Raw genomic sequence first — 22397 nt, forward strand, 5'->3', positions numbered from 1 at the left:
GCAACCTTCTGATCTGGAGTCAGACGTGCTAAAGTTGCGCCACTGAGTCCGCTTAGAGCAACCGTTCGCAAACACGCGGTAGCATGTTTTGCTCGGCCTTCTGTCGATGAAGCACAGGTAAAGGGACAAGTCATTGCAGACAGAGAAATAAGTAGATAGACAGATAAATGAAAATAATAAAAAGAGAATTTGACCCGGACGTGATTCGAACATTTAACCCACTGATCTGGAGTCAGACGCGCTACCGTTGAACCTCCGAGTCCGCTCAGGGCAGCCGTTCGCACACACGTGGTAGCATGTATTGTTCGGCCTTGTGTCGATGAAGCACAGGTAAAGAGACAACTCATTGTAGACAGACAAATAGGTAGATAGACAGATAGATGAAAATAACAAAAGAGAGAACTTCACATCGACGTGATTCGAACACGCAACCTTCTGATCTGGAGTCAGACGTCCTACAGGGTCACCACCGAGTTGACTTAGTGTAGCCGTGCGCACACACGCATTAGCATGTATTGCTCGGCCTTCTGTCGATGAAGCATAGGTTAAGAGAGAAGTCATTGTAGACAGACAAATAAGTAGACAGATAGTTGAAAACAATAAAAAAGAGAATTTGACCCCGACGTGATTCGAACACGCAATCTTCTGATCTGGAGTCAGACGCGCTACCGTTGCGCCACCGAGTCCGCTTAGGGTAGCCGTTCGCACACACGTGGTACCATGTTTTACTTGGCCTTCTGTCGAGGAAGCACAGCTAAAGAGAAGAGTCATTGTAGACAGACAAATAAGTAGATAGACAGATAGATGAAAATAATAAAAAGAGACTTTTACCCGGACGTGATTCGAACACGCAACCTTGTGATTTGGAGTCAGACGTGCTACCGTATCGCCACCGAGTACACTTAGTGCAGCCGTTCGCACACACGCGGTAGCATGTTTTGCTCGGCCTTCTGTCGATGAAGCACAGGTAAAGAGACAAGTCATTGTAGACAGACAAATAAGTGGATAGATAGATGAAAATAATAAAAAAAAGAATTTGACCCGGACTTGATACGAACACGCAACCTTCTGATCTGGAGTCAGACGTGCTAAAGTTGCGCCACTGAGTCCGCTTAGAGTAATTGTTCGCACACACGCTGTAGCATGTTTTGCTCGGCCTTCTGTCGATGAAGCACAGGTAAAGGGACAAGTCATTTTAGACAGACAAATAAGTAGATAGACAGATAGATGAAAATAATAAAAAGAGAATTTGACCCGGACATGATTCGAACATTTAACCTACTGATCTGGAGTCAGACGCGCTACCGTTGCACCGCCGAGTCCGCTCAGGGCAGCTGTTCGCACACACGTGGTAGCATGTTTTGCTCGGTCTTCTGTCGATGCAGCACAGGTAAAGAGACAAGTCATTGTAGACAGACAAATAAGTAGATAGACATATGAAAATAATAAGAAAGAGAATTTGACCCGGACGCGATACGAACACGCAACCTTCTGATCTGAAGTTGGACGCGCTAACAGTTCGCCACTGAGTCCACTTAGGGTAGCCGTTCGCACACACGTGGTAGCATGTTTTGCTCGGCCTTCTATCGATGAAGCACAGGTAAAGGAACAAGTCGTTGCAGACAGACAAAGAGGTAGATAGTCAGATGAAAATAACAAAAACGAGAACTTAACACGGACGTGATTCGAACACGCAACCCTCTGATCCGCAGTAAGACGCGCTACCGTGTCGCCACCGAATCCACTTAGCGTAGCCGTTCGCACACACGCGGTAGCTTGTTTTGCTCGGCCTTCTGTCGATGAAGCACAGGTAAAGAGACAAGTCATCGTAGACAGACAAAGAGGTAGATAGACATATAGATGAAATTAATAAAAAAGAGGATTTGACCCGGACCTGGTTCGAACACGCAACCTTGTGATCTGGAGTCAGACGTGCTACCGTATCGCCACCGAGTCCGTTAGGTAACCATTCGCACACACGTGGTAGCATGTTTTGCTCGGCCTTCTGTCGACGAAGCACAGGTAAAGAGACAAGTCATTGTAGACATACAGATAAGTAGATAGACAGATAGATGAAAATATTTAAAAAGAGGATTTGACCCGGACCTGATTCGAACACGCAACCTTGTGATATGGAGTCAGACGTGCTACCGTATCGCCACCGAGTACACTTAGCGTAGCCGTTCGCACACACGCGGTAGCATGTTTTGCTCGGCCTTCTGTCGATGAAGCACAGGTAAAGAGACAAGTCATTGTAGACAGACAAATAAGTGGATAGATAGATTAAAATAATAAAAAAAAGAATTTGACCCGGACTTGATTCGAACACGCAACCTTCTGATCTGGAGTCAGACGTGCTAAAGTTGCGCCACTGAGTCCGCTTAGAGTAATTGTTCGCACACACGCTGTAGCAAGTTTTGCTCGGCCTTCAGTCGATGCAGCACTGGTAAAGAGACAAGTCATTGTAGACAGACAAATAAGTAGATAGACAGATGAAAATAATAAGAAAGAGAATTTGACCCGGACACGATTCGTACACGCAACCTTCTGATCTGGAGTCGGACGCGCTAACAGTTCGCCACCAAGTCCATTTAGGGTAGCCGTTCGCACACACGTGGTAGCATGTTTTGCTTGACCTTCTATCGATGAAGCACAGGTAAAGAGACAAGTCGTTGTAGACAGACAAATAAGTAGATAGACAGATAGATGAAAATAATAAAAAAGAGAACCTAACACGGACGTGATTCGAAAACGCAACCCTCTGATCTGGAGTCAGACGTGCTAAAGTTGCGCCACCGAGTCCACTTGGTGTAGCCGTTCGCACACACGCGGTAGCATGTTTTGCTCGGCCTTCTGTCAATGCAGCACAGGTAAAGAGACAAGTCATTGTAGACAGACGAATATGTAGATAGACAGATGAAAATAATAAGAAAGAGAATTTGACCAGGACGCGATACGAACACGACACCTTCTGATCTGGAGTTTGACGCGCTAACAGTTCGCCACCGAGTCCACTTAGGGTAGCCGTTCGCACACACGTGGTAGCATGCTTTGCTCGGCCTTCTATCGATGAAGCACAGGTAAAGGAACAAGTCGTTGTAGACAGACAAAGAGGTAGATAGTCAGATGAAAATAACAAAAACGAGAACTTAACACGGAAGTGATTTGAACACGCAACCCTCTGATCCGTAGTAAGACGCGCTACCGTGTCGCCACCGAATCCACTTAGCGTAGCCGTTCGCACACACGCGGTAGCTTGTTTTGCTCGGCCTTCTGTCGATGAAGCACAGGTAACGAGACAAGTCATTGTACACAGACAAATAAGTAGATAGACAAATATATGAAAATAAGAAAAAAGAGAATTTGACCCGGACGTGATTCGAACACGCAACCTTCTGATATGGAGACAGACGTGCTACCGTGTCGCCACCGAGTCCACTTAGTGAATCCGTTCCTACACACGCGGTAGCATGTTTCGCTCGGCCTTCTGTCGATGAAGCACAGGTAAAGAGACAAGTCATCGTAGACAGACAAAGAGGTAGATAGACAGATAGATGAAAATACTAAAAAGAGAATTTGACGCGAACGTGATTAGAACACGCAACCTTCTGATCTGGAGTCAGACGTGCTAAAGTTGCTTGCGCCACCGAGTCCGCTTAGGGTAGCCGTTCGCCCACACGTGGTAGCATGTTTTGCTCGGCCTTCTGTCGATGAAGCACAGGTAAAGGGACAAGTCATTGCAGATAGACAAATAAGTAGATAGACAGATAGATGAAAATACTAAAAAGAGAATTTGACGCGGACGTGATTAGAACACGCAACATTCTGATCTGGAGTCAGACTTGCTAAAAATGCGCCACCGAGTCCGCTTAGGGTAGCCGTTCGCCCACACGCGGTAGCATGTTTTGCTCGGCCTTCTGTCGATGAAGCACAGGTAAAGAGACAAGTCATTGTAGACAGACAAATAAGTGGATAAATGGATGAAAATAATAAAAAAAAGAATTTGACCCGGACTCGATTCGAACACGCAACCTTCTGATCTGGAGTCAGACGTGCTACCGTGTCGCCACCGAGTCCGTTAGGTAACCATTCGCACACACGTGGTAGCATGTTTTGCTCGGCCTTCTGTCGATGAAGCACAGGTAAAGAGACAAGTCATTGTAGACATACAGATAAGTAGATAGACAGATAGATGAAAATATTAAAAAAGAGGATTTGACCCGGACCTGATTCGAACACGCAACCTTGTGATCTGGAGTCAGACGTGCTACCGTATCGCCACCGAGTACACTTAGTGTAGCCGTTCGCACACACGCGGTAGCATGTTTTGCTCGGCCTTCTGTCGATGAAGCACAGGTAAAGAGACAAGTCATTGTAGACAGACAAATAAGTGGATAGACAGATAGATAAAATTAACAAAAGAAAGAACTTGACATCGACGTGATTCGAACACGCAACCTTCTGATCTGGAGTCAGACATCCTACCGGGTCGCCACCGAGTTGACTTAGTGTAGCCGTTCGCACACACGCAGTAGCTTGTATTGCTCGGCCTTCTGTCGATGAAGCATAGGTAAAGAGAGAAGTCATTGTAGACAGACAAATAAGTAGACAGATTGTTGAAAACAATAAAAAAAGAGAACTTGACCCCGACGTGATTCGAACACGCAACCTTCTGATCTGGTGTCAGACGCGCTACCGTTGCGCCACCGAGTCCGCTTAGGGTAGCCGTTCGCACACACGTGGTAGCATGTTTTTTCGGCCTTCTGTCGATGAAGCACAGGTAAAGAGACAAGTCATTGTAGACAGACAAATAAGTAGATAGACAGATTGATGAAAATAAGAAAAAAAGGAAATTTGATCCAGACGTGATTCAAACTCGCAATCTTCTGATCTGTAGTCAGACATGCTAACATGTCGCCACCGAGTCCGTTTAGTGTGGCCGTTCGCACACACGTGGTAGCATGTTTTGCTTGGCCTTCTGTCGAGAAAGCACAGCTAAAGAGAAGAGTCATTGTACACAGACAAATAAGTAGATAGACAGATAGATGAAATTAATAAAAAGACACTTTTACCCGGACGTGATTCGAACACGCAAACTTCTGATCTGGAGTCAGACGTGCTACCGTGTCGCCATCAAATCCGCTTAGGGTAGCCGTTCGCACACACGCGGTAGCATGATTTACTCGGCCTTCTGTCGATGAAGCACACGTAAAGAGACAAGTCTTTGTAGACAGACAAATAAGTAGATACACAGATAGATGAAAATAATAAATAAGCGAATTTGACCCGGACATGATTCAAACTCGCCACCTTCTGATCTGGAGTCAGACGTGCTACCGTGTCGCCACCGCGTCCGTTTAGGGTAGCCGTATGCACACACGCGGTAGCATGTTTTGCTCGGCCTTCTGTCGATGCAGCACAGGTAAAGAGACAAGTCATTGTAGACAGACAAATAAGTAGATAGACAGATGAAAATAATAAGAAAGAGAATTTGACCCGGACGCGATACAAACACGCAACCTTCTGATCTGGAGTTGGACGCGCTAACAGTTCGCCACCGAGTCCACTTAGGGTAGCCGTTCGCACACACGTGGTAACATGTTTTGCTCGGCCTTCTATCGATGAAGCACAGGTAAAGGAACAAGTCGTTGTAGACAGACAAAGAGGTAGATAGTCAGATGAAAATAACAAAAACGAGAACTTAACACGGACGTGATTGCAACACGCAACCCTCTGATCCGTAGTAAGACGCGCTACCGTGTCGCAACCGAATCCACTTAGCGTAGCCGTTCGCACACACGCGGTAGCTTGTTTTGCTCGGCCTTCTGTGGATGAAGCACAGGTACCGAGACAAGTCATTGTACACAGACAAATAAGTAGATAGACAAATAGATGAAAATAAGAAAAAAAAGAATTTAACCCGGACGTGATTCGAACACGCAACCTTCTGATATGGAGACAGACGTGCTACCGTGTCGCCACCGAGTCCACTTAGTGAAGCCGTTCGTACACACGCGGTAGCATGTTTCGCTCGGCCTTCTGTCGATGAAGCACAGCAAAGAGACAAGTCATCGTAGACAGACAAAGAGGTAGATAGACATATAGATGAAATTAATAAAAAAGAGGATTTGACCCGGACCTGATTCGAACACGCAACCTTGTGATCCGGAGTGAGACGTGCTACCGTATCGCCACCGAGTACACTTAGTGTAGCCGCTCGCACACACGCGGTAGCATGTTTTGCTCGGCCTTCTGTCGATGAAGCACAGGTAAAGGGACAAGTCATTGCAGATAGACAAATAAGTAGATCGACAGATAGATGAAAATACTAAAAAGAGAATTTGACGCGGACGTGATTAGAACACGCAATATTCTGATCTGGAGTCAGACGTGCTAAAGTTGCGCCACTGAGTCCGCTTAGAGTAATTGTTCCACACACGCTGTAGCATGTTTTGCTCGGCCTTCTGTCGATGAAGCACAAGTAAAGGGACAAGTCATTTTAAACAGACAAATAAGTAGATAGACAGATAGATGAAAATAATAAAAAGAGAATTTGACCCGGACGTGATTCGAACATTTAACCTACTGATCTGGAGTCAGACGCGCTACCGTTGCACCTCCGAGTCCGCTCAGGGCAGCCGTTCGCACACACGTGGTAGCATGTTTTGCTCGGCCTTCTGTCGATGAAGCACAGGTAAAGAGACAAGTCATTGTAGAAAGACAAATAAGTAGATAGACAGATAGATGAAAATAATTAGAAAGAGAATTGGACCCGGACGTGATTCGAACACGCAACCTTCTGATCTGGAGTCAGACGTGCTACCGTGTCGCCACCGAGTCCGTTAGGTAACCATTCGCACACACGTGGTAGCATGTTTTGCTCGGCCTTCTGTCGATGAAGCACAGGTAAAGAGACAAGTCATTGTAGACATACAGATAAGTAGATAGACAGATAGATGAAAATATTAAAAAAGAGGATTTGACCCGGACCTGATTCGAACACGCAACCTTGTGATCTGGATACAGACGTGCTACCGTATCGCCACCGAGTACACTTAGTGTAGCCGTTCGCACACACGCGGTAGCATGTTTTGCTCGGCCTTCTGTCGATGAAGCACAGGTAAAGAGACAAGTCATTGTAGACAGACAAATAAGTGGATAGATAGATAAAAATAATAAAAAAAAGAATTTGACCCGGACTTGATTCGAACACGCAACCTTCTGATCTGGAGTCAGACGTGCTAAAGTTGCGCCACTGAGTCCGCTTAGAGTAATTGTTCGCACACACGCTGTAGCATGTTTTGCTCGGCCTTCTGTCGATGAAGCACAGGTAAAGGGACAAGTCATTTTAGACAGACAAATAAGTAGATAGACAGATAGATGAAACTAATAAAAAAGAGGATTTGACCCGGACCTGATTCGAACACGCAACCTTGCGATCTGGAGTCAGACGTGCTACCGTATCGCCACCGAGTACACTTAGTGTAGCCGTTCGCACACACGCGGTAGCATGTTTTGCTCGGCCTTCTGTCGATGAAGCACAGGTAAAGAGACAAGTCATTGTAGACAGACAAATAAGTGGTTAGACAGATAGATGAAATTAACAAAAGAAAGAACTTGACATCGACGTGATTCAAACACGCAACCTTCTGATCTGGAGTCAGACGTCCTACCGGGTCGCCACCGAGTTGACTTAGTGTAGCCGTTCGCACACACGCAGTAGCATGTATTGCTCGGCCTTCTGTCGATGAATCATAGGTAAAGAGAGAAGTCATTGTAGACAGACAAATAAGTAGACAGATTGTTGAAAACAATAAAAAAGAGAACTTGACCCCGACGTGATTCGAACACGCAACCTTCTGATCTGGAGTCAGACGCGCTACCGTTGCGCCACCGAGTCCGCTTAGGGTAGCCGTTCGCACACACGTGGTAGCATGTTTTTTCGGCCTTCTGTCGATGAAGGACAGGTAAAGAGACAAGTCATTGTAGACAGACAAATAAGTAGACAGACAGATTGATGACAATAAGAAAAAAGGAAATTTGATCCATACGTGATTCAAACTCGCAATCTTCTGATCTGTAGTCAGACATGCTAACATGTCGCCACCGAGTCCGTTTAGTGTGGCCGTTCGCACACACGTGGTAGCATGTTTTGCTTGGCCTTCTGTCGAGGAAGCACAGCTAAAGAGAAGAGTCATTGTACACAGACAAATAAGTAGATAGACAGATAGATGAAATTAATAAAAAGACACTTTTACCCGGACGTGATTCGAACACGCAAACTTCTGATCTGGAGTCAGACGTGCTACCGTGTCGCCATCGAATCCGCTTAGGGTAGCCGTTCGCACACACGCGGTAGCATGATTTACTCGGCCTTCTGTCGATGAAGCACACGTAAAGAGACAAGTCTTTGTAGACAGACAAATAAGTAGATACACAGATAGATGAAAATAATAAATAGGCGAATTTGACCCGGGCATGATTCAAACACGCAACCTTCTGATCTGGAGTCAGACGTGCTACCGTGTCGCCACCGCGTCCGTTTAGGGTAGCCGTATGCACACACGCGGTAGCATGTGTTGCTCGGCCTTCTGTCGATGCAACACAGGTAAAGAGACAAGTCATTGTAGACAGACAAATAAGTAGATAGACAGATGAAAATAATAAGAAAGAGAATTTGACCCGGACGCGATACGAACACGCAACCTTCTGATCTGGAGTTGGACGCGCTAACAGTTCGCCACCGAGTCCACTTAGGGTAGCTGTTCGCACACACGTGGTAGCATGTTTTGCTCAGCCTTCTATCGATGAAGCACAGGTAAAGGAACAAGTCGTTGTAGACAGACAAAGAGGTAGATAGTCAGATGAAAATAACAAAAACGAGAACTTAACACGGACGTGATTCCAACACGCCATCCTCTGATCCGTAGTAAGACGCGCTACCGTGTCGCCACCGAATCCACTTAGCGTAGCCGTTCGCACACACGCGGTAGCTTGTTTTGCTCGGCCTTCTGTCGATGAAGCACAGGTACCGAGACAAGTCATTGTACACAGACAAATAAGTAGATAGACAAAGAGATGAAAACAAGAAAAAAGAGAATTCGACCCGGATGTGATTCGAACACGCAACCTTCTGACATGGAGACAGACGTGCTACCATGTCGCCACCGAGTCCACTTAGTGAAGCCTTTCGTACACACGCGGTAGCATGTTTCGCTCGGCCTTCTGTCGATGAAGCACAGTAAAGAGACAAGTCATCGTAGACAGACAAAGAGGTAGATAGACATGAAGCGGTATGAGCCTTTGGACAGAAGATGAAGAAGCGCGAGGGCCGGGGCAGGAAGGAAGAGGAGGATGAAGTGAAAAATAAAGCAGATTAAGATGGACGCCAGTTCCATACTGAAGCTTTAATGCTGTTCCGTTATTTTAAGTAGGAACACTACATTATTTTGGCGCAGCCGGCCATCGAAGCCATCATGTGGGTGACGTTCTTCATAGACGAGACCTCCGAGGAGATCATCTTTTCGAAGTACCAAGTTCAAGACGAAGCAGCGGTAGACCTACCTCGTGAGCTCAGCTCGGAAGAACTCGTAAACCTGGTTGTGGAAAAGGCAGCCGTAGACACTACTGAACTACGACGGAAAGGTGCTGTGAAAGTGAACTTGCGTGTGGCGACCTTCAACGACCTAGTTCTTGAACCAGCGCGTCGAAAACACTCAGGATCACGATCTTCGACGGAAGAGGTGAGCCTCGTTTTGAAAGCTTTTCAGCTGCAACAGGAACAGATGCTTCAACAAAACCAAATAATGACATCTCTTATAAGCTCTCTGAATGCTGAGAGACCGACACCTAATTTCGTAGAACCTGATGCTTTCGACGGTGTGTCTTCAAATCCAGAAAGTTGGCTTGATTTCTACGAATATGCCGCTGGAAAAAACAAGTGGCTCTCTGATGAGGCTAAAATCACCAACATGCGCGTTTACTTGAGAGGTGTTGCGCGAAAGTGGTATGAAACATGCATTCTGGAAGACAGTGACGACTCTTGGAGCCAGTGGAGGAAAAAGTTTTTGACTGCATTCCGAAGCAATCCAGTAGAAAGATGGAACACGGCGCTTAATTTCAAGTCTGAGCAAAGCTGCCTTGTCGAGTACTTCTTTGAGAAACGCCGTCTTTTAAAGCTGGCGGAGCCTTTGCTTCCATCTACGGCCGTAGTTGCCTTAATAATGCATGGATTGCACACTAACGTGTTGAAGCAAGTGCAAATACTGTCACCAAAGACTCTAGATGACCTCCTCGCGTGTCTTCAGAACATACCATCAGCTTCGGAAACAAGCATAACCGCCGAGTCAAGCAGCTGTTTCAGTCGGAGTAAATCGGACTGGTCAAGCCGCGCTCAGCGAGAACCGAGCCACCTCGCAACTCGCACAGATAACTTGCCCTGGCGTGTTCCAAGAGGTCGAGTGAATAATATCGACACTGAAGCTCAGGAGTATTCGACAGAAAAAAACTAATAAACGAGGGTGATCAGTCCCACCCGATGACTCCAAATGAGACTGTTTATTTAAGTTGCTCTAGCCTACTTCACATTCCCGTCAAAGTAGGAAACAAACATATGATGGCTCTGGTAGACAGCGGTGCTTCTGTGTCCATTATAAATGCCAAGCTGGTGGATGCAAATCGCTTGCATAGTGGAAGAATTCTACGAGTACAAGGCTATGATGGAAAAGTAACGTTGCATGATCAGTGGGCCTTGGTAAACATCGAGTTCCAGGGTCAGCAAATAGAGAGCGAAGTGTTGGTGATAGAGGGGGTAACGTACGACTTTTTGCTATCAAGACCAGATATAAAGAAACTAAAGATCAACGTGTACTGGGACGATGTGGTTCTAGTAGAAGGAGTAGCAAGGAACGAGACAAATCAAGGTAGACAAGATAATCTACGAGTTGTCAAGTGCGCGGCGGATATCGCAACGACCTACCCTGAACTTGTATGCATAGGAAGCTATCCTCAGGCGATGAAGTCCCACAAGGTTCCTTTCGAACTCGCTGACAAGACCGTCATCCGGAAAGTACCTTACAATATGTCAAGGGAGCGAAAGATGTGGCTCAAGAAAGAGTTGCAGGAGATGCTAGATGCTGATATCATACGACCTTCGGTATCACCCTTCGCTTCTCCCATAACGATCGCACCGAAAGAAGACGGAACCTTCAGATTATGCACCGACTACAGGGTTCTCAATCGTCAGACAGAACTCATACCATTTCCTATGCCGAAGATCGACACAATTATAGATGAGACCGGGGGTTGCCGACATTTTTCCCGCATCGATTTATGCAAAGGTTTCTGGCAGATCCCACTAACCGAAGAAACAAAAATGTACACCGCTTTTATCACGCCATTCGATCTCTACGAATACAACCGGCTCCCTTTCGGTTGGAAAAACTCGCCAGCGTGGTTCCAGAAGATCATGAACGACGTCCTAAAGCCATTCCTTGGTGTTTTTTGTAATGTGTACATAGACGACATTATAGTCTTCTCCAAAACAGAGGCTGAGCATCAGGACCATCTGTCTCAGGTGTTAAACGCCTTGAGCTTGGCACATCTCAAGGTTAATTTTAAGAAGAGTGTATTCTTTCAACAAAAAGTGGTGTTTCTTGGAAGAGTCTTCGATGGGAACACCAAAAGCACAAAACAAGAGTCCGTCGAGAAGATCTCCCAGTTGAAGAAACCATATGACGTCCATTCACTGCGTGTGTTTTTGGGATTGGCAGGACATTTCCGATCTTTCATAAAGGACTTTGCTGTCAAAACTAGATGCCTCACGCGCTTAACGCAGAAGTTCACTTTGTTCACCGATCACCAGGCACTCACTCATCTCTTGAATATGACCCAAACTAAAGGGCGTATCGCCAGATGGGTGAATTACTTGCAGCAATTTGACTTTACCATCTCGCACCGACCAGGACTGCTTTTAACCGATGCAGATGCTCTATCAAGATTGATGGTACAAAACAACACAGAAAAATCTGAAGAAATCAATGAAGTGAAGCTGTGGGAAGGCTCAGAACAACTGGTTTTTACGGAAGGTCGGTATCAAGTCCCACCAACTCTTGTTTCCAAAGTGCTTTACTTGTACCACGATAGCCCAGAATCTGGAGGACACGACGGCTTTTGGCGTACCTACAACAAGTTGGTCAAGAGGTTTACGTGGCCTCACATGAAGAAAGACGTTAGTCAGTACGTTCGTTCATGCCATGTGTGTCAAGTACACAAAGTCAAGTATAAACAGCCTACGGACACCATGATACTACCTTGCCACTCGAACGTGCCTTTTGAAGTAGTTCACCTGGATTTCGCCGAACTTAACAAGAAACGGGAAGGAGTCAGAAAAACGCAAGCTTTTCTGCTGGCCATAGATGAATGCACCAGGATGGTCGCGGCACGAGCAGGAAAAGAAGATGCAAATAGCGTCATAACCCTTCTCGAAAGGGACATGTTTAGAACTACGCGGACAATCGTATGCGATAACGGCCCCGCGTTCAAGAGTGAAAAGCTAGTAAGATGGGCTCGAGATCACAATGTATCGATCAAGTTCTGTGCGCCATACCATCCTGCGGCGAATGGGCTTGCAGAACGTGCCATACGGGACGTGAAACAATACATCAAGATGTACGATAGTTTTCCTGGGGGATGGAATGGTTCTTTAGAAGCAGCCGTAAAACATCATAACCGATCCTACACAAGTGGCTTGGGGTGCAGTCCACAGTACGCTTCTACAGGAGAGACCCCTATTCTGCAGGCAGACCGTGAGTTGGGACTCTTGGAAAACCTCAAGATTGTCGAGGAGAGGCAACAAAAATCACAGGAGGAGAGGTACCGAAAACGAATGAAAAAGAATTTCGACAAGAGGCATCGAGCAGACATGCCAGACATTCAAGTCACCGACCTCGTACTAGTGAGAAAAGGAATAAGAGATTCCAGTGCCAAATTTTATGGGCCTTACTCTGTGACCAAGACAGCCACCCAGAACGGAATTTTGAAGACTGTCTGGTACACTGGTGAACGTGGATCTGTTGAATGTGCTTCAATTGGGAATGTCTTCAAGTATTACCCCAGGAGGGGTAATTAAAAGAAAGCGGGAAGGGTGAAGCGGTATGAGCCTTTGGACAGAAGATGAAGAAGCGCGAGGGCCGGGGCAGGAAGGAAGAGGAGGATGAAGTGAAAAATAAAGCAGATTAAGATGGACGCCAGTTCCATACTGAAGCTTTAATGCTGTTCCGTTATTTTAAGTAGAACACTACAAGACATATAGATGAAATTATAAAAAAGACGATTTGACCCGGACCTGATTCGAACACGCAACCTTGTGATCTGGAGTGAGACGTGCTACCGTATCGCCACCGAGTACACTTAGTGTAGCCGTTCGCACACACGCGGTAGCATGTTTTGCTCGGCCTTCTGTTGATGAAGCACAGGTAAAGGGACAAGTCATTGCAGATAGACAAATAAGTAGATCGACAGATAGATGAAAATACTAAAAAGAGAATTTGACGCGGACGTGATTAGAACACGCAACCTTCTGATCTGGAGTCAGACGTGCTAAAGTTGCTTGCGCCACCGAGTCCGCTTAGGGTAGCCGTTCGCCCAAACGTGGTAGCATGTTTTGCTCGGCCTTCTGTCGATGAAGCACAGGTAAAGGGACAAGTCATTGCAGATAGACAAATAAGTAGATAGACAGATAGATGAAAATACTAAAAAGAGAATTTGACGCGGACGTGATTAGAACACGCAACCTTCTGATCTGGAGTCAGACGTGCTAAAGTTGCGCCACCGAGTCCGCTTAGGGTAGCCGTTCGCCCACACGTGGTAGCATGTTTTGCTCGGCCTTATGTCGATGAAGCACAGGTAAAGGGACAAGCAATTTTAGACAGACAAATAAGTAGATAGACAGATAGATGAAAATAATGAAAAGAGAATTTGACCCGGATGTGATTCGAACATTTCACCTACTGATCTGGAGTCAGACGCGCTACCGTTGCACCTCCGAGTCCGCTCAGGGCAGCCGTTCGCACACACGTGGTAGCATATTTTGCTCGGCCTTCTGTCGATGAAGCACATGTAAAGAGACAAGTCATTGTAGAAAGACAAATAAGTACATAGACAGATAGATGAAAATAACAAAAGAGAGAACTTGACATCGATGTGATTCGAACACGCAACCTTCTGATCTGGAGTCAGACGTCCTACCGGGTCGCCACCGAGTTGACCTAGTGTAGCCGTTCGCACACACGCAGTAGCACGTATTGCTCGGCCTTCTGTCGATGAAGCATAGGTAAAGAGAGAAGTCATTGTAGACAGACAAATAAGTAGACAGATAGTTGAAAACAATAAAAAAGAGAATTTGACCCCGACGTGATTCGAACACGCAACCTTCTGATCTGGAGTCAGACGCGCTATCGTTGCGCCACCGAGTCCGCTTAGGGTAGCCGGTCGCACACACGTGGTAGCATGTTTTTTCGGCCTTCTGTCGATGAAGCACAGGTAAACAGACGAGTCATTGTAGACAGACAAATAAGTAGATAGACAGATTGATGAAAATAAGAAAAAAGGAAATTTGATCCAGACGTGATTCAAACTCGCAATCTTCTGATCTGTAGTCAGACATGCTAACATGTCGCCACCGAGTCCGTTTAGTGTGGCCATTCGCACACACGTTGTAGATTGTTTTGCTTGGCCTTCTGTCAAGGAAGCACAGGTAAAGAGACAAGTCTTTGTAGACAGACAAATAAGTAGATAGACAGATAGATGAAAATAATAAATAAGCGAATTTGACCCGGACGTGATTCAAACTCGTAGCCTTCTGATCTGGAGTCAGACGTGCTACCGTGTCGCCACCGCGTCCGTTTAGGGTAGCCGTTCGCACACACGTGGTAGCATGATTTGCTCGGCCTTCTGTCGATGAAGCACACCTAAAGAGAAGAGTCATTGTAGACAGACAAATAAGTAGATAGACAGATAGATGAAAATATTAAGAAAGAGAATTTGACCCGGACGTGATTCGAACACGCAACCTTCTGATCTGGAGTCAGACGTGCTACCGTGTCGCCACCGAGTCCGTTAGGTAACCATTCGCACACACGTGGTAGCATGTTTTTTCGGCCTTCTGTCGATGAAGCACAGGTAAACAGACGAGTCATTGTAGACAGACAAATAAGTAGATAGACATGAAGCGGTATGAGCCTTTGGACAGAAGATGAAGAAGCGCGAGGGCCGGGGCAGGAAAGAAGAGGAGGATGAAGTGAAAAAATAAAGCAGATTAAGATGGACGCCAGTTCCATACTGAAGCTTTAATGCTGTTCCGTTATTTTAAGTAGGAACACTACATTATTTTGGCGCAGCCGGCCATCGAAGCCATCATGTGGGTGACGTTCTTCATAGACGAGACCTCCGAGGAGATCATCTTTTCGAAGTACCAAGTTCAAGACGAAGCAGCGGTAGACCTACCTCGTGAGCTCAGCTCGGAAGAACTCGTAAACCTGGTTGTGGAAAAGGCAGCCGTAGACACTACTGAACTACGACGGAAAGGTGCTGTGAAAGTGAACTTGCGTGTGGCGACCTTCAACGACCTAGTTCTTGAACCAGCGCGTCGAAAACACTCAGGATCACGATCTTCGACGGAAGAGGTGAGCCTCGTTTTGAAAGCTTTTCAGCTGCAACAGGAACAGATGCTTCAACAAAACCAAATAATGACATCTCTTATAAGCTCTCTGAATGCTGAGAGACCGACACCTAATTTCGTAGAACCTGATGCTTTCGACGGTGTGTCTTCAAATCCAGAAAGTTGGCTTGATTTCTACGAATATGCCGCTGGAAAAAACAAGTGGCTCTCTGATGAGGCTAAAATCACCAACATGCGCGTTTACTTGAGAGGTGTTGCGCGAAAGTGGTATGAAACATGCATTCTGGAAGACAGTGACGACTCTTGGAGCCAGTGGAGGAAAAAGTTTTTGACTGCATTCCGAAGCAATCCAGTAGAAAGATGGAACACGGCGCTTAATTTCAAGTCTGAGCAAAGCTGCCTTGTCGAGTACTTCTTTGAGAAACGCCGTCTTTTAAAGCTGGCGGAGCCTTTGCTTCCATCTACGGCCGTAGTTGCCTTAATAATGCATGGATTGCACACTAACGTGTTGAAGCAAGTGCAAATACTGTCACCAAAGACTCTAGATGACCTCCTCGCGTGTCTTCAGAACATACCATCAGCTTCGGAAACAAGCATAACCGCCGAGTCAAGCAGCTGTTTCAGTCGGAGTAAATCGGACTGGTCAAGCCGCGCTCAGCGAGAACCGAGCCACCTCGCAACTCGCACAGATAACTTGCCCTGGCGTGTTCCAAGAGGTCGAGTGAATAATATCGACACTGAAGCTCAGGAGTATTCGACAGAAAAAAAACTAATAAACGAGGGTGATCAGTCCCACCCGATGACTCCAAATGAGACTGTTTATTTAAGTTGCTCTAGCCTACTTCACATTCCCGTCAAAGTAGGAAACAAACATATGATGGCTCTGGTAGACAGCGGTGCTTCTGTGTCCATTATAAATGCCAAGCTGGTGGATGCAAATCGCTTGCATAGTGGAAGAATTCTACGAGTACAAGGCTATGATGGAAAAGTAACGTTGCATGATCAGTGGGCCTTGGTAAACATCGAGTTCCAGGGTCAGCAAATAGAGAGCGAAGTGTTGGTGATAGAGGGGGTAACGTACGACTTTTTGCTATCAAGACCAGATATAAAGAAACTAAAGATCAACGTGTACTGGGACGATGTGGTTCTAGTAGAAGGAGTAGCAAGGAACGAGACAAATCAAGGTAGACAAGATAATCTACGAGTTGTCAAGTGCGCGGCGGATATCGCAACGACCTACCCTGAACTTGTATGCATAGGAAGCTATCCTCAGGCGATGAAGTCCCACAAGGTTCCTTTCGAACTCGCTGACAAGACCGTCATCCGGAAAGCACCTTACAATATGTCAAGGGAGCGAAAGATGTGGCTCAAGAAAGAGTTGCAGGAGATGCTAGATGCTGATATCATACGACCTTCGGTATCACCCTTCGCTTCTCCCATAACGATCGCACCGAAAGAAGACGGAACCTTCAGATTATGCACCGACTACAGGGTTCTCAATCGTCAGACAGAACTCATACCATTTCCTATGCCGAAGATCGACACAATTATAGATGAGACCGGGGGTTGCCGACATTTTTCCCGCATCGATTTATGCAAAGGTTTCTGGCAGATCCCACTAACCGAAGAAACAAAAATGTACACCGCTTTTATCACGCCATTCGATCTCTACGAATACAACCGGCTCCCTTTCGGTTGGAAAAACTCGCCAGGGTGGTTCCAGAAGATCATGAACGACGTCCTAAAGCCATTCCTTGGTGTTTTTTGTAATGTGTACATAGACGACATTATAGTCTTCTCCAAAACAGAGGCTGAGCATCAGGACCATCTGTCTCAGGTGTTAAACGCCTTGAGCTTGGCACATCTCAAGGTTAATTTTAAGAAGAGTGTATTCTTTCAACAAAAAGTGGTGTTTCTTGGAAGAGTCTTCGATGGGAACACCAAAAGCACAAAACAAGAGTCCGTCGAGAAGATCTCCCAGTTGAAGAAACCATATGACGTCCATTCACTGCGTGTGTTTTTGGGATTGGCAGGACATTTCCGATCTTTCATAAAGGACTTTGCTGTCAAAACTAGATGCCTCACGCGCTTAACGCAGAAAGAAGTTCCCTTTGAATGGAGTGACGAATGTGAGAGAGTCTACCGTGACTTGGTGCACAGAATTTCTTCTGACCCCGTTCTGCGTATACCAGATTTCACTTTACCCTTTGAATTGAACACTGACGCCTCACATTATGGGACTGGTGCAGTGTTGTATCAAAAATGTATTGAAGCATCTGGCCGAGAAAAGCGACACGTAGTCGGTTACTACAGTTACACTTTCAAGCCGTCTGAAACAAACTACACTACTACGGAAAAAGAAGCACTGGCGGTTCTGAAGGCCGTTGACTACTTCCGCACGTACCTGGAAGGTACGAAGTTCACTTTGTTCACCGATCACCAGGCACTCACTCATCTCTTGAATATGACCCAAACTAAAGGGCGTATCGCCAGATGGGTGAATTACTTGCAGCAATTTGACTTTACCATCTCGCACCGACCAGGACTGCTTTTAACCGATGCAGATGCTCTATCAAGATTGATGGTACAAAACAACACAGAAAAATCTGAAGAAATCAATGAAGTGAAGCTGTGGGAAGGCTCAGAACAACTGGTTTTTACGGAAGGTCGGTATCAAGTCCCACCAACTCTTGTTTCCAAAGTGCTTTACTTGTACCACGATAGCCCAGAATCTGGAGGACACGACGGCTTTTGGCGTACCTACAACAAGTTGGTCAAGAGGTTTACGTGGCCTCACATGAAGAAAGACGTTAGTCAGTACGTTCGTTCATGCCATGTGTGTCAAGTACACAAAGTCAAGTATAAACAGCCTACGGACACCATGATACTACCTTGCCACTCGAACGTGCCTTTTGAAGTAGTTCACCTGGATTTCGCCGAACTTAACAAGAAACGGGAAGGAGTCAGAAAAACGCAAGCTTTTCTGCTGGCCATAGATGAATGCACCAGGATGGTCGCGGCACGAGCAGGAAAAGAAGATGCAAATAGCGTCATAACCCTTCTCGAAAGGGACATGTTTAGAACTACGCGGACAATCGTATGCGATAACGGCCCCGCGTTCAAGAGTGAAAAGCTAGTAAGATGGGCTCGAGATCACAATGTATCGATCAAGTTCTGTGCGCCATACCATCCTGCGGCGAATGGGCTTGCAGAACGTGCCATACGGGACGTGAAACAATACATCAAGATGTACGATAGTTTTCCTGGGGGATGGAAATGTTCTTTAGAAGCAGCCGTAAAACATCATAACCGATCCTACACAAGTGGCTTGGGGTGCAGTCCACAGTACGCTTCTACAGGAGAGACCCCTATTCTGCAGGCAGACCGTGAGTTGGGACTCTTGGAAAACCTCAAGATTGTCGAGGAGAGGCAACAAAAATCACAGGAGGAGAGGTACCGAAAACGAATGAAAAAGAATTTCGACAAGAGGCATCGAGCAGACATGCCAGACATTCAAGTCACCGACCTCGTACTAGTGAGAAAAGGAATAAGAGATTCCAGTGCCAAATTTTATGGGCCTTACTCTGTGACCAAGACAGCCACCCAGAACGGAATTTTGAAGACTGTCTGGTACACTGGTGAACGTGGATCTGTTGAATGTGCTTCAATTGGGAATGTCTTCAAGTATTACCCCAGGAGGGGTAATTAAAAGAAAGCGGGAAGGGTGAAGCGGTATGAGCCTTTGGACAGAAGATGAAGAAGCGCGAGGGCCGGGGCAGGAAGGAAGAGGAGGATGAAGTGAAAAATAAAGCAGATTAAGATGGACGCCAGTTCCATACTGAAGCTTTAATGCTGTTCCGTTATTTTAAGTAGAACACTACAAGACATATAGATGAAATTATAAAAAAGACGATTTGACCCGGACCTGATTCGAACACGCAACCTTGTGATCTGGAGTGAGACGTGCTACCGTATCGCCACCGAGTACACTTAGTGTAGCCGTTCGCACACACGCGGTAGCATGTTTTGCTCGGCCTTCTGTTGATGAAGCACAGGTAAAGGGACAAGTCATTGCAGATAGACAAATAAGTAGATCGACAGATAGATGAAAATACTAAAAAGAGAATTTGACGCGGACGTGATTAGAACACGCAACCTTCTGATCTGGAGTCAGACGTGCTAAAGTTGCTTGCGCCACCGAGTCCGCTTAGGGTAGCCGTTCGCCCAAACGTGGTAGCATGTTTTGCTCGGCCTTCTGTCGATGAAGCACAGGTAAAGGGACAAGTCATTGCAGATAGACAAATAAGTAGATAGACAGATAGATGAAAATACTAAAAAGAGAATTTGACGCGGACGTGATTAGAACACGCAACCTTCTGATCTGGAGTCAGACGTGCTAATGTTGCGCCACCGAGTCCGCTTAGGGTAGCCGTTCGCCCACACGTGGTAGCATGTTTTGCTCGGCCTTATGTCGATGAAGCACAGGTAAAGGGACAAGCAATTTTAGACAGACAAATAAGTAGATAGACAGATAGATGAAAATAATGAAAAGAGAATTTGACCCGGATGTGATTCGAACATTTCACCTACTGATCTGGAGTCAGACGCGCTACCGTTGCACCTCCGAGTCCGCTCAGGGCAGCCGTTCGCACACACGTGGTAGCATATTTTGCTCGGCCTTCTGTCGATGAAGCACATGTAAAGAGACAAGTCATTGTAGAAAGACAAATAAGTACATAGACAGATAGATGAAAATAACAAAAGAGAGAACTTGACATCGATGTGATTCGAACACGCAACCTTCTGATCTGGAGTCAGACGTCCTACCGGGTCGCCACCGAGTTGACCTAGTGTAGCCGTTCGCACACACGCAGTAGCACGTATTGCTCGGCCTTCTGTCGATGAAGCATAGGTAAAGAGAGAAGTCATTGTAGACAGACAAATAAGTAGACAGATAGTTGAAAACAATAAAAAAGAGAATTTGACCCCGACGTGATTCGAACACGCAACCTTCTGATCTGGAGTCAGACGCGCTATCGTTGCGCCACCGAGTCCGCTTAGGGTAGCCGGTCGCACACACGTGGTAGCATGTTTTTTCGGCCTTCTGTCGATGAAGCACAGGTAAACAGACGAGTCATTGTAGACAGACAAATAAGTAGATAGACAGATTGATGAAAATAAGAAAAAAGGAAATTTGATCCAGACGTGATTCAAACTCGCAATCTTCTGATCTGTAGTCAGACATGCTAACATGTCGCCACCGAGTCCGTTTAGTGTGGCCATTCGCACACACGTTGTAGCATGTTTTGCTTGGCCTTCTGTCAAGGAAGCACAGGTAAAGAGACAAGTCTTTGTAGACAGACAAATAAGTAGATAGACAGATAGATGAAAATAATAAATAAGCGAATTTGACCCGGACGTGATTCAAACTCGTAGCCTTCTGATCTGGAGTCAGACGTGCTACCGTGTCGCCACCGCGTCCGTTTAGGGTAGCCGTTCGCACACACGTGGTAGCATGATTTGCTCGGCCTTCTGTCGATGAAGCACACCTAAAGAGAAGAGTCATTGTAGACAGACAAATAAGTAGATAGACAGATAGATGAAAATATTAAGAAAGAGAATTTGACCCGGACGTGATTCGAACACGCAACCTTCTGATCTGGAGTCAGACGTGCTACCGTGTCGCCACCGAGTCCGTTAGGTAACCATTCGCACACACGTGGTAGCATGTTTTTTCGGCCTTCTGTCGATGAAGCACAGGTAAACAGACGAGTCATTGTAGACAGACAAATAAGTAGATAGACATGAAGCGGTATGAGCCTTTGGACAGAAGATGAAGAAGCGCGAGGGCCGGGGCAGGAAAGAAGAGGAGGATGAAGTGAAAAAATAAAGCAGATTAAGATGGACGCCAGTTCCATACTGAAGCTTTAATGCTGTTCCGTTATTTTAAGTAGGAACACTACATTATTTTGGCGCAGCCGGCCATCGAAGCCATCATGTGGGTGACGTTCTTCATAGACGAGACCTCCGAGGAGATCATCTTTTCGAAGTACCAAGTTCAAGACGAAGCAGCGGTAGACCTACCTCGTGAGCTCAGCTCGGAAGAACTCGTAAACCTGGTTGTGGAAAAGGCAGCCGTAGACACTACTGAACTACGACGGAAAGGTGCTGTGAAAGTGAACTTGCGTGTGGCGACCTTCAACGACCTAGTTCTTGAACCAGCGCGTCGAAAACACTCAGGATCACGATCTTCGACGGAAGAGGTGAGCCTCGTTTTGAAAGCTTTTCAGCTGCAACAGGAACAGATGCTTCAACAAAACCAAATAATGACATCTCTTATAAGCTCTCTGAATGCTGAGAGACCGACACCTAATTTCGTAGAACCTGATGCTTTCGACGGTGTGTCTTCAAATCCAGAAAGTTGGCTTGATTTCTACGAATATGCCGCTGGAAAAAACAAGTGGCTCTCTGATGAGGCTAAAATCACCAACATGCGCGTTTACTTGAGAGGTGTTGCGCGAAAGTGGTATGAAACATGCATTCTGGAAGACAGTGACGACTCTTGGAGCCAGTGGAGGAAAAAGTTTTTGACTGCATTCCGAAGCAATCCAGTAGAAAGATGGAACACGGCGCTTAATTTCAAGTCTGAGCAAAGCTGCCTTGTCGAGTACTTCTTTGAGAAACGCCGTCTTTTAAAGCTGGCGGAGCCTTTGCTTCC

The 22397-nt window shown here is 46.1% G+C and overlaps 5 non-coding genes across 5 annotated transcripts; all 5 read right to left on the bottom strand.

The window, feature by feature from the left end:
* Nucleotides 1-614: 614 nt before the first annotated feature.
* TRNAW-CCA (transfer RNA tryptophan (anticodon CCA)) lies at nucleotides 615-686 on the bottom strand. The gene has a single exon. It is a non-coding gene; the product is annotated as a tRNA-Trp (tRNA).
* A 3955-nt stretch (nucleotides 687-4641) lies between these two features.
* On the bottom strand, nucleotides 4642-4713 carry TRNAW-CCA (transfer RNA tryptophan (anticodon CCA)). The gene has a single exon. It is a non-coding gene; the product is annotated as a tRNA-Trp (tRNA).
* Nucleotides 4714-7828: 3115 nt separating this feature from the next.
* TRNAW-CCA (transfer RNA tryptophan (anticodon CCA)) lies at nucleotides 7829-7900 on the bottom strand. The gene has a single exon. It is a non-coding gene; the product is annotated as a tRNA-Trp (tRNA).
* A 6502-nt stretch (nucleotides 7901-14402) lies between these two features.
* On the bottom strand, nucleotides 14403-14474 carry TRNAW-CCA (transfer RNA tryptophan (anticodon CCA)). Its single transcript has one exon. It is a non-coding gene; the product is annotated as a tRNA-Trp (tRNA).
* A 6187-nt stretch (nucleotides 14475-20661) lies between these two features.
* On the bottom strand, nucleotides 20662-20733 carry TRNAW-CCA (transfer RNA tryptophan (anticodon CCA)). The gene has a single exon. It is a non-coding gene; the product is annotated as a tRNA-Trp (tRNA).
* Nucleotides 20734-22397: the final 1664 nt, after the last annotated feature.

This window comes from Rhipicephalus microplus, chromosome 5 (assembly GCF_043290135.1).
Source record: "Rhipicephalus microplus isolate Deutch F79 chromosome 5, USDA_Rmic, whole genome shotgun sequence".
Classification (NCBI taxonomy): Eukaryota; Metazoa; Arthropoda; class Arachnida; order Ixodida; family Ixodidae; genus Rhipicephalus; species Rhipicephalus microplus.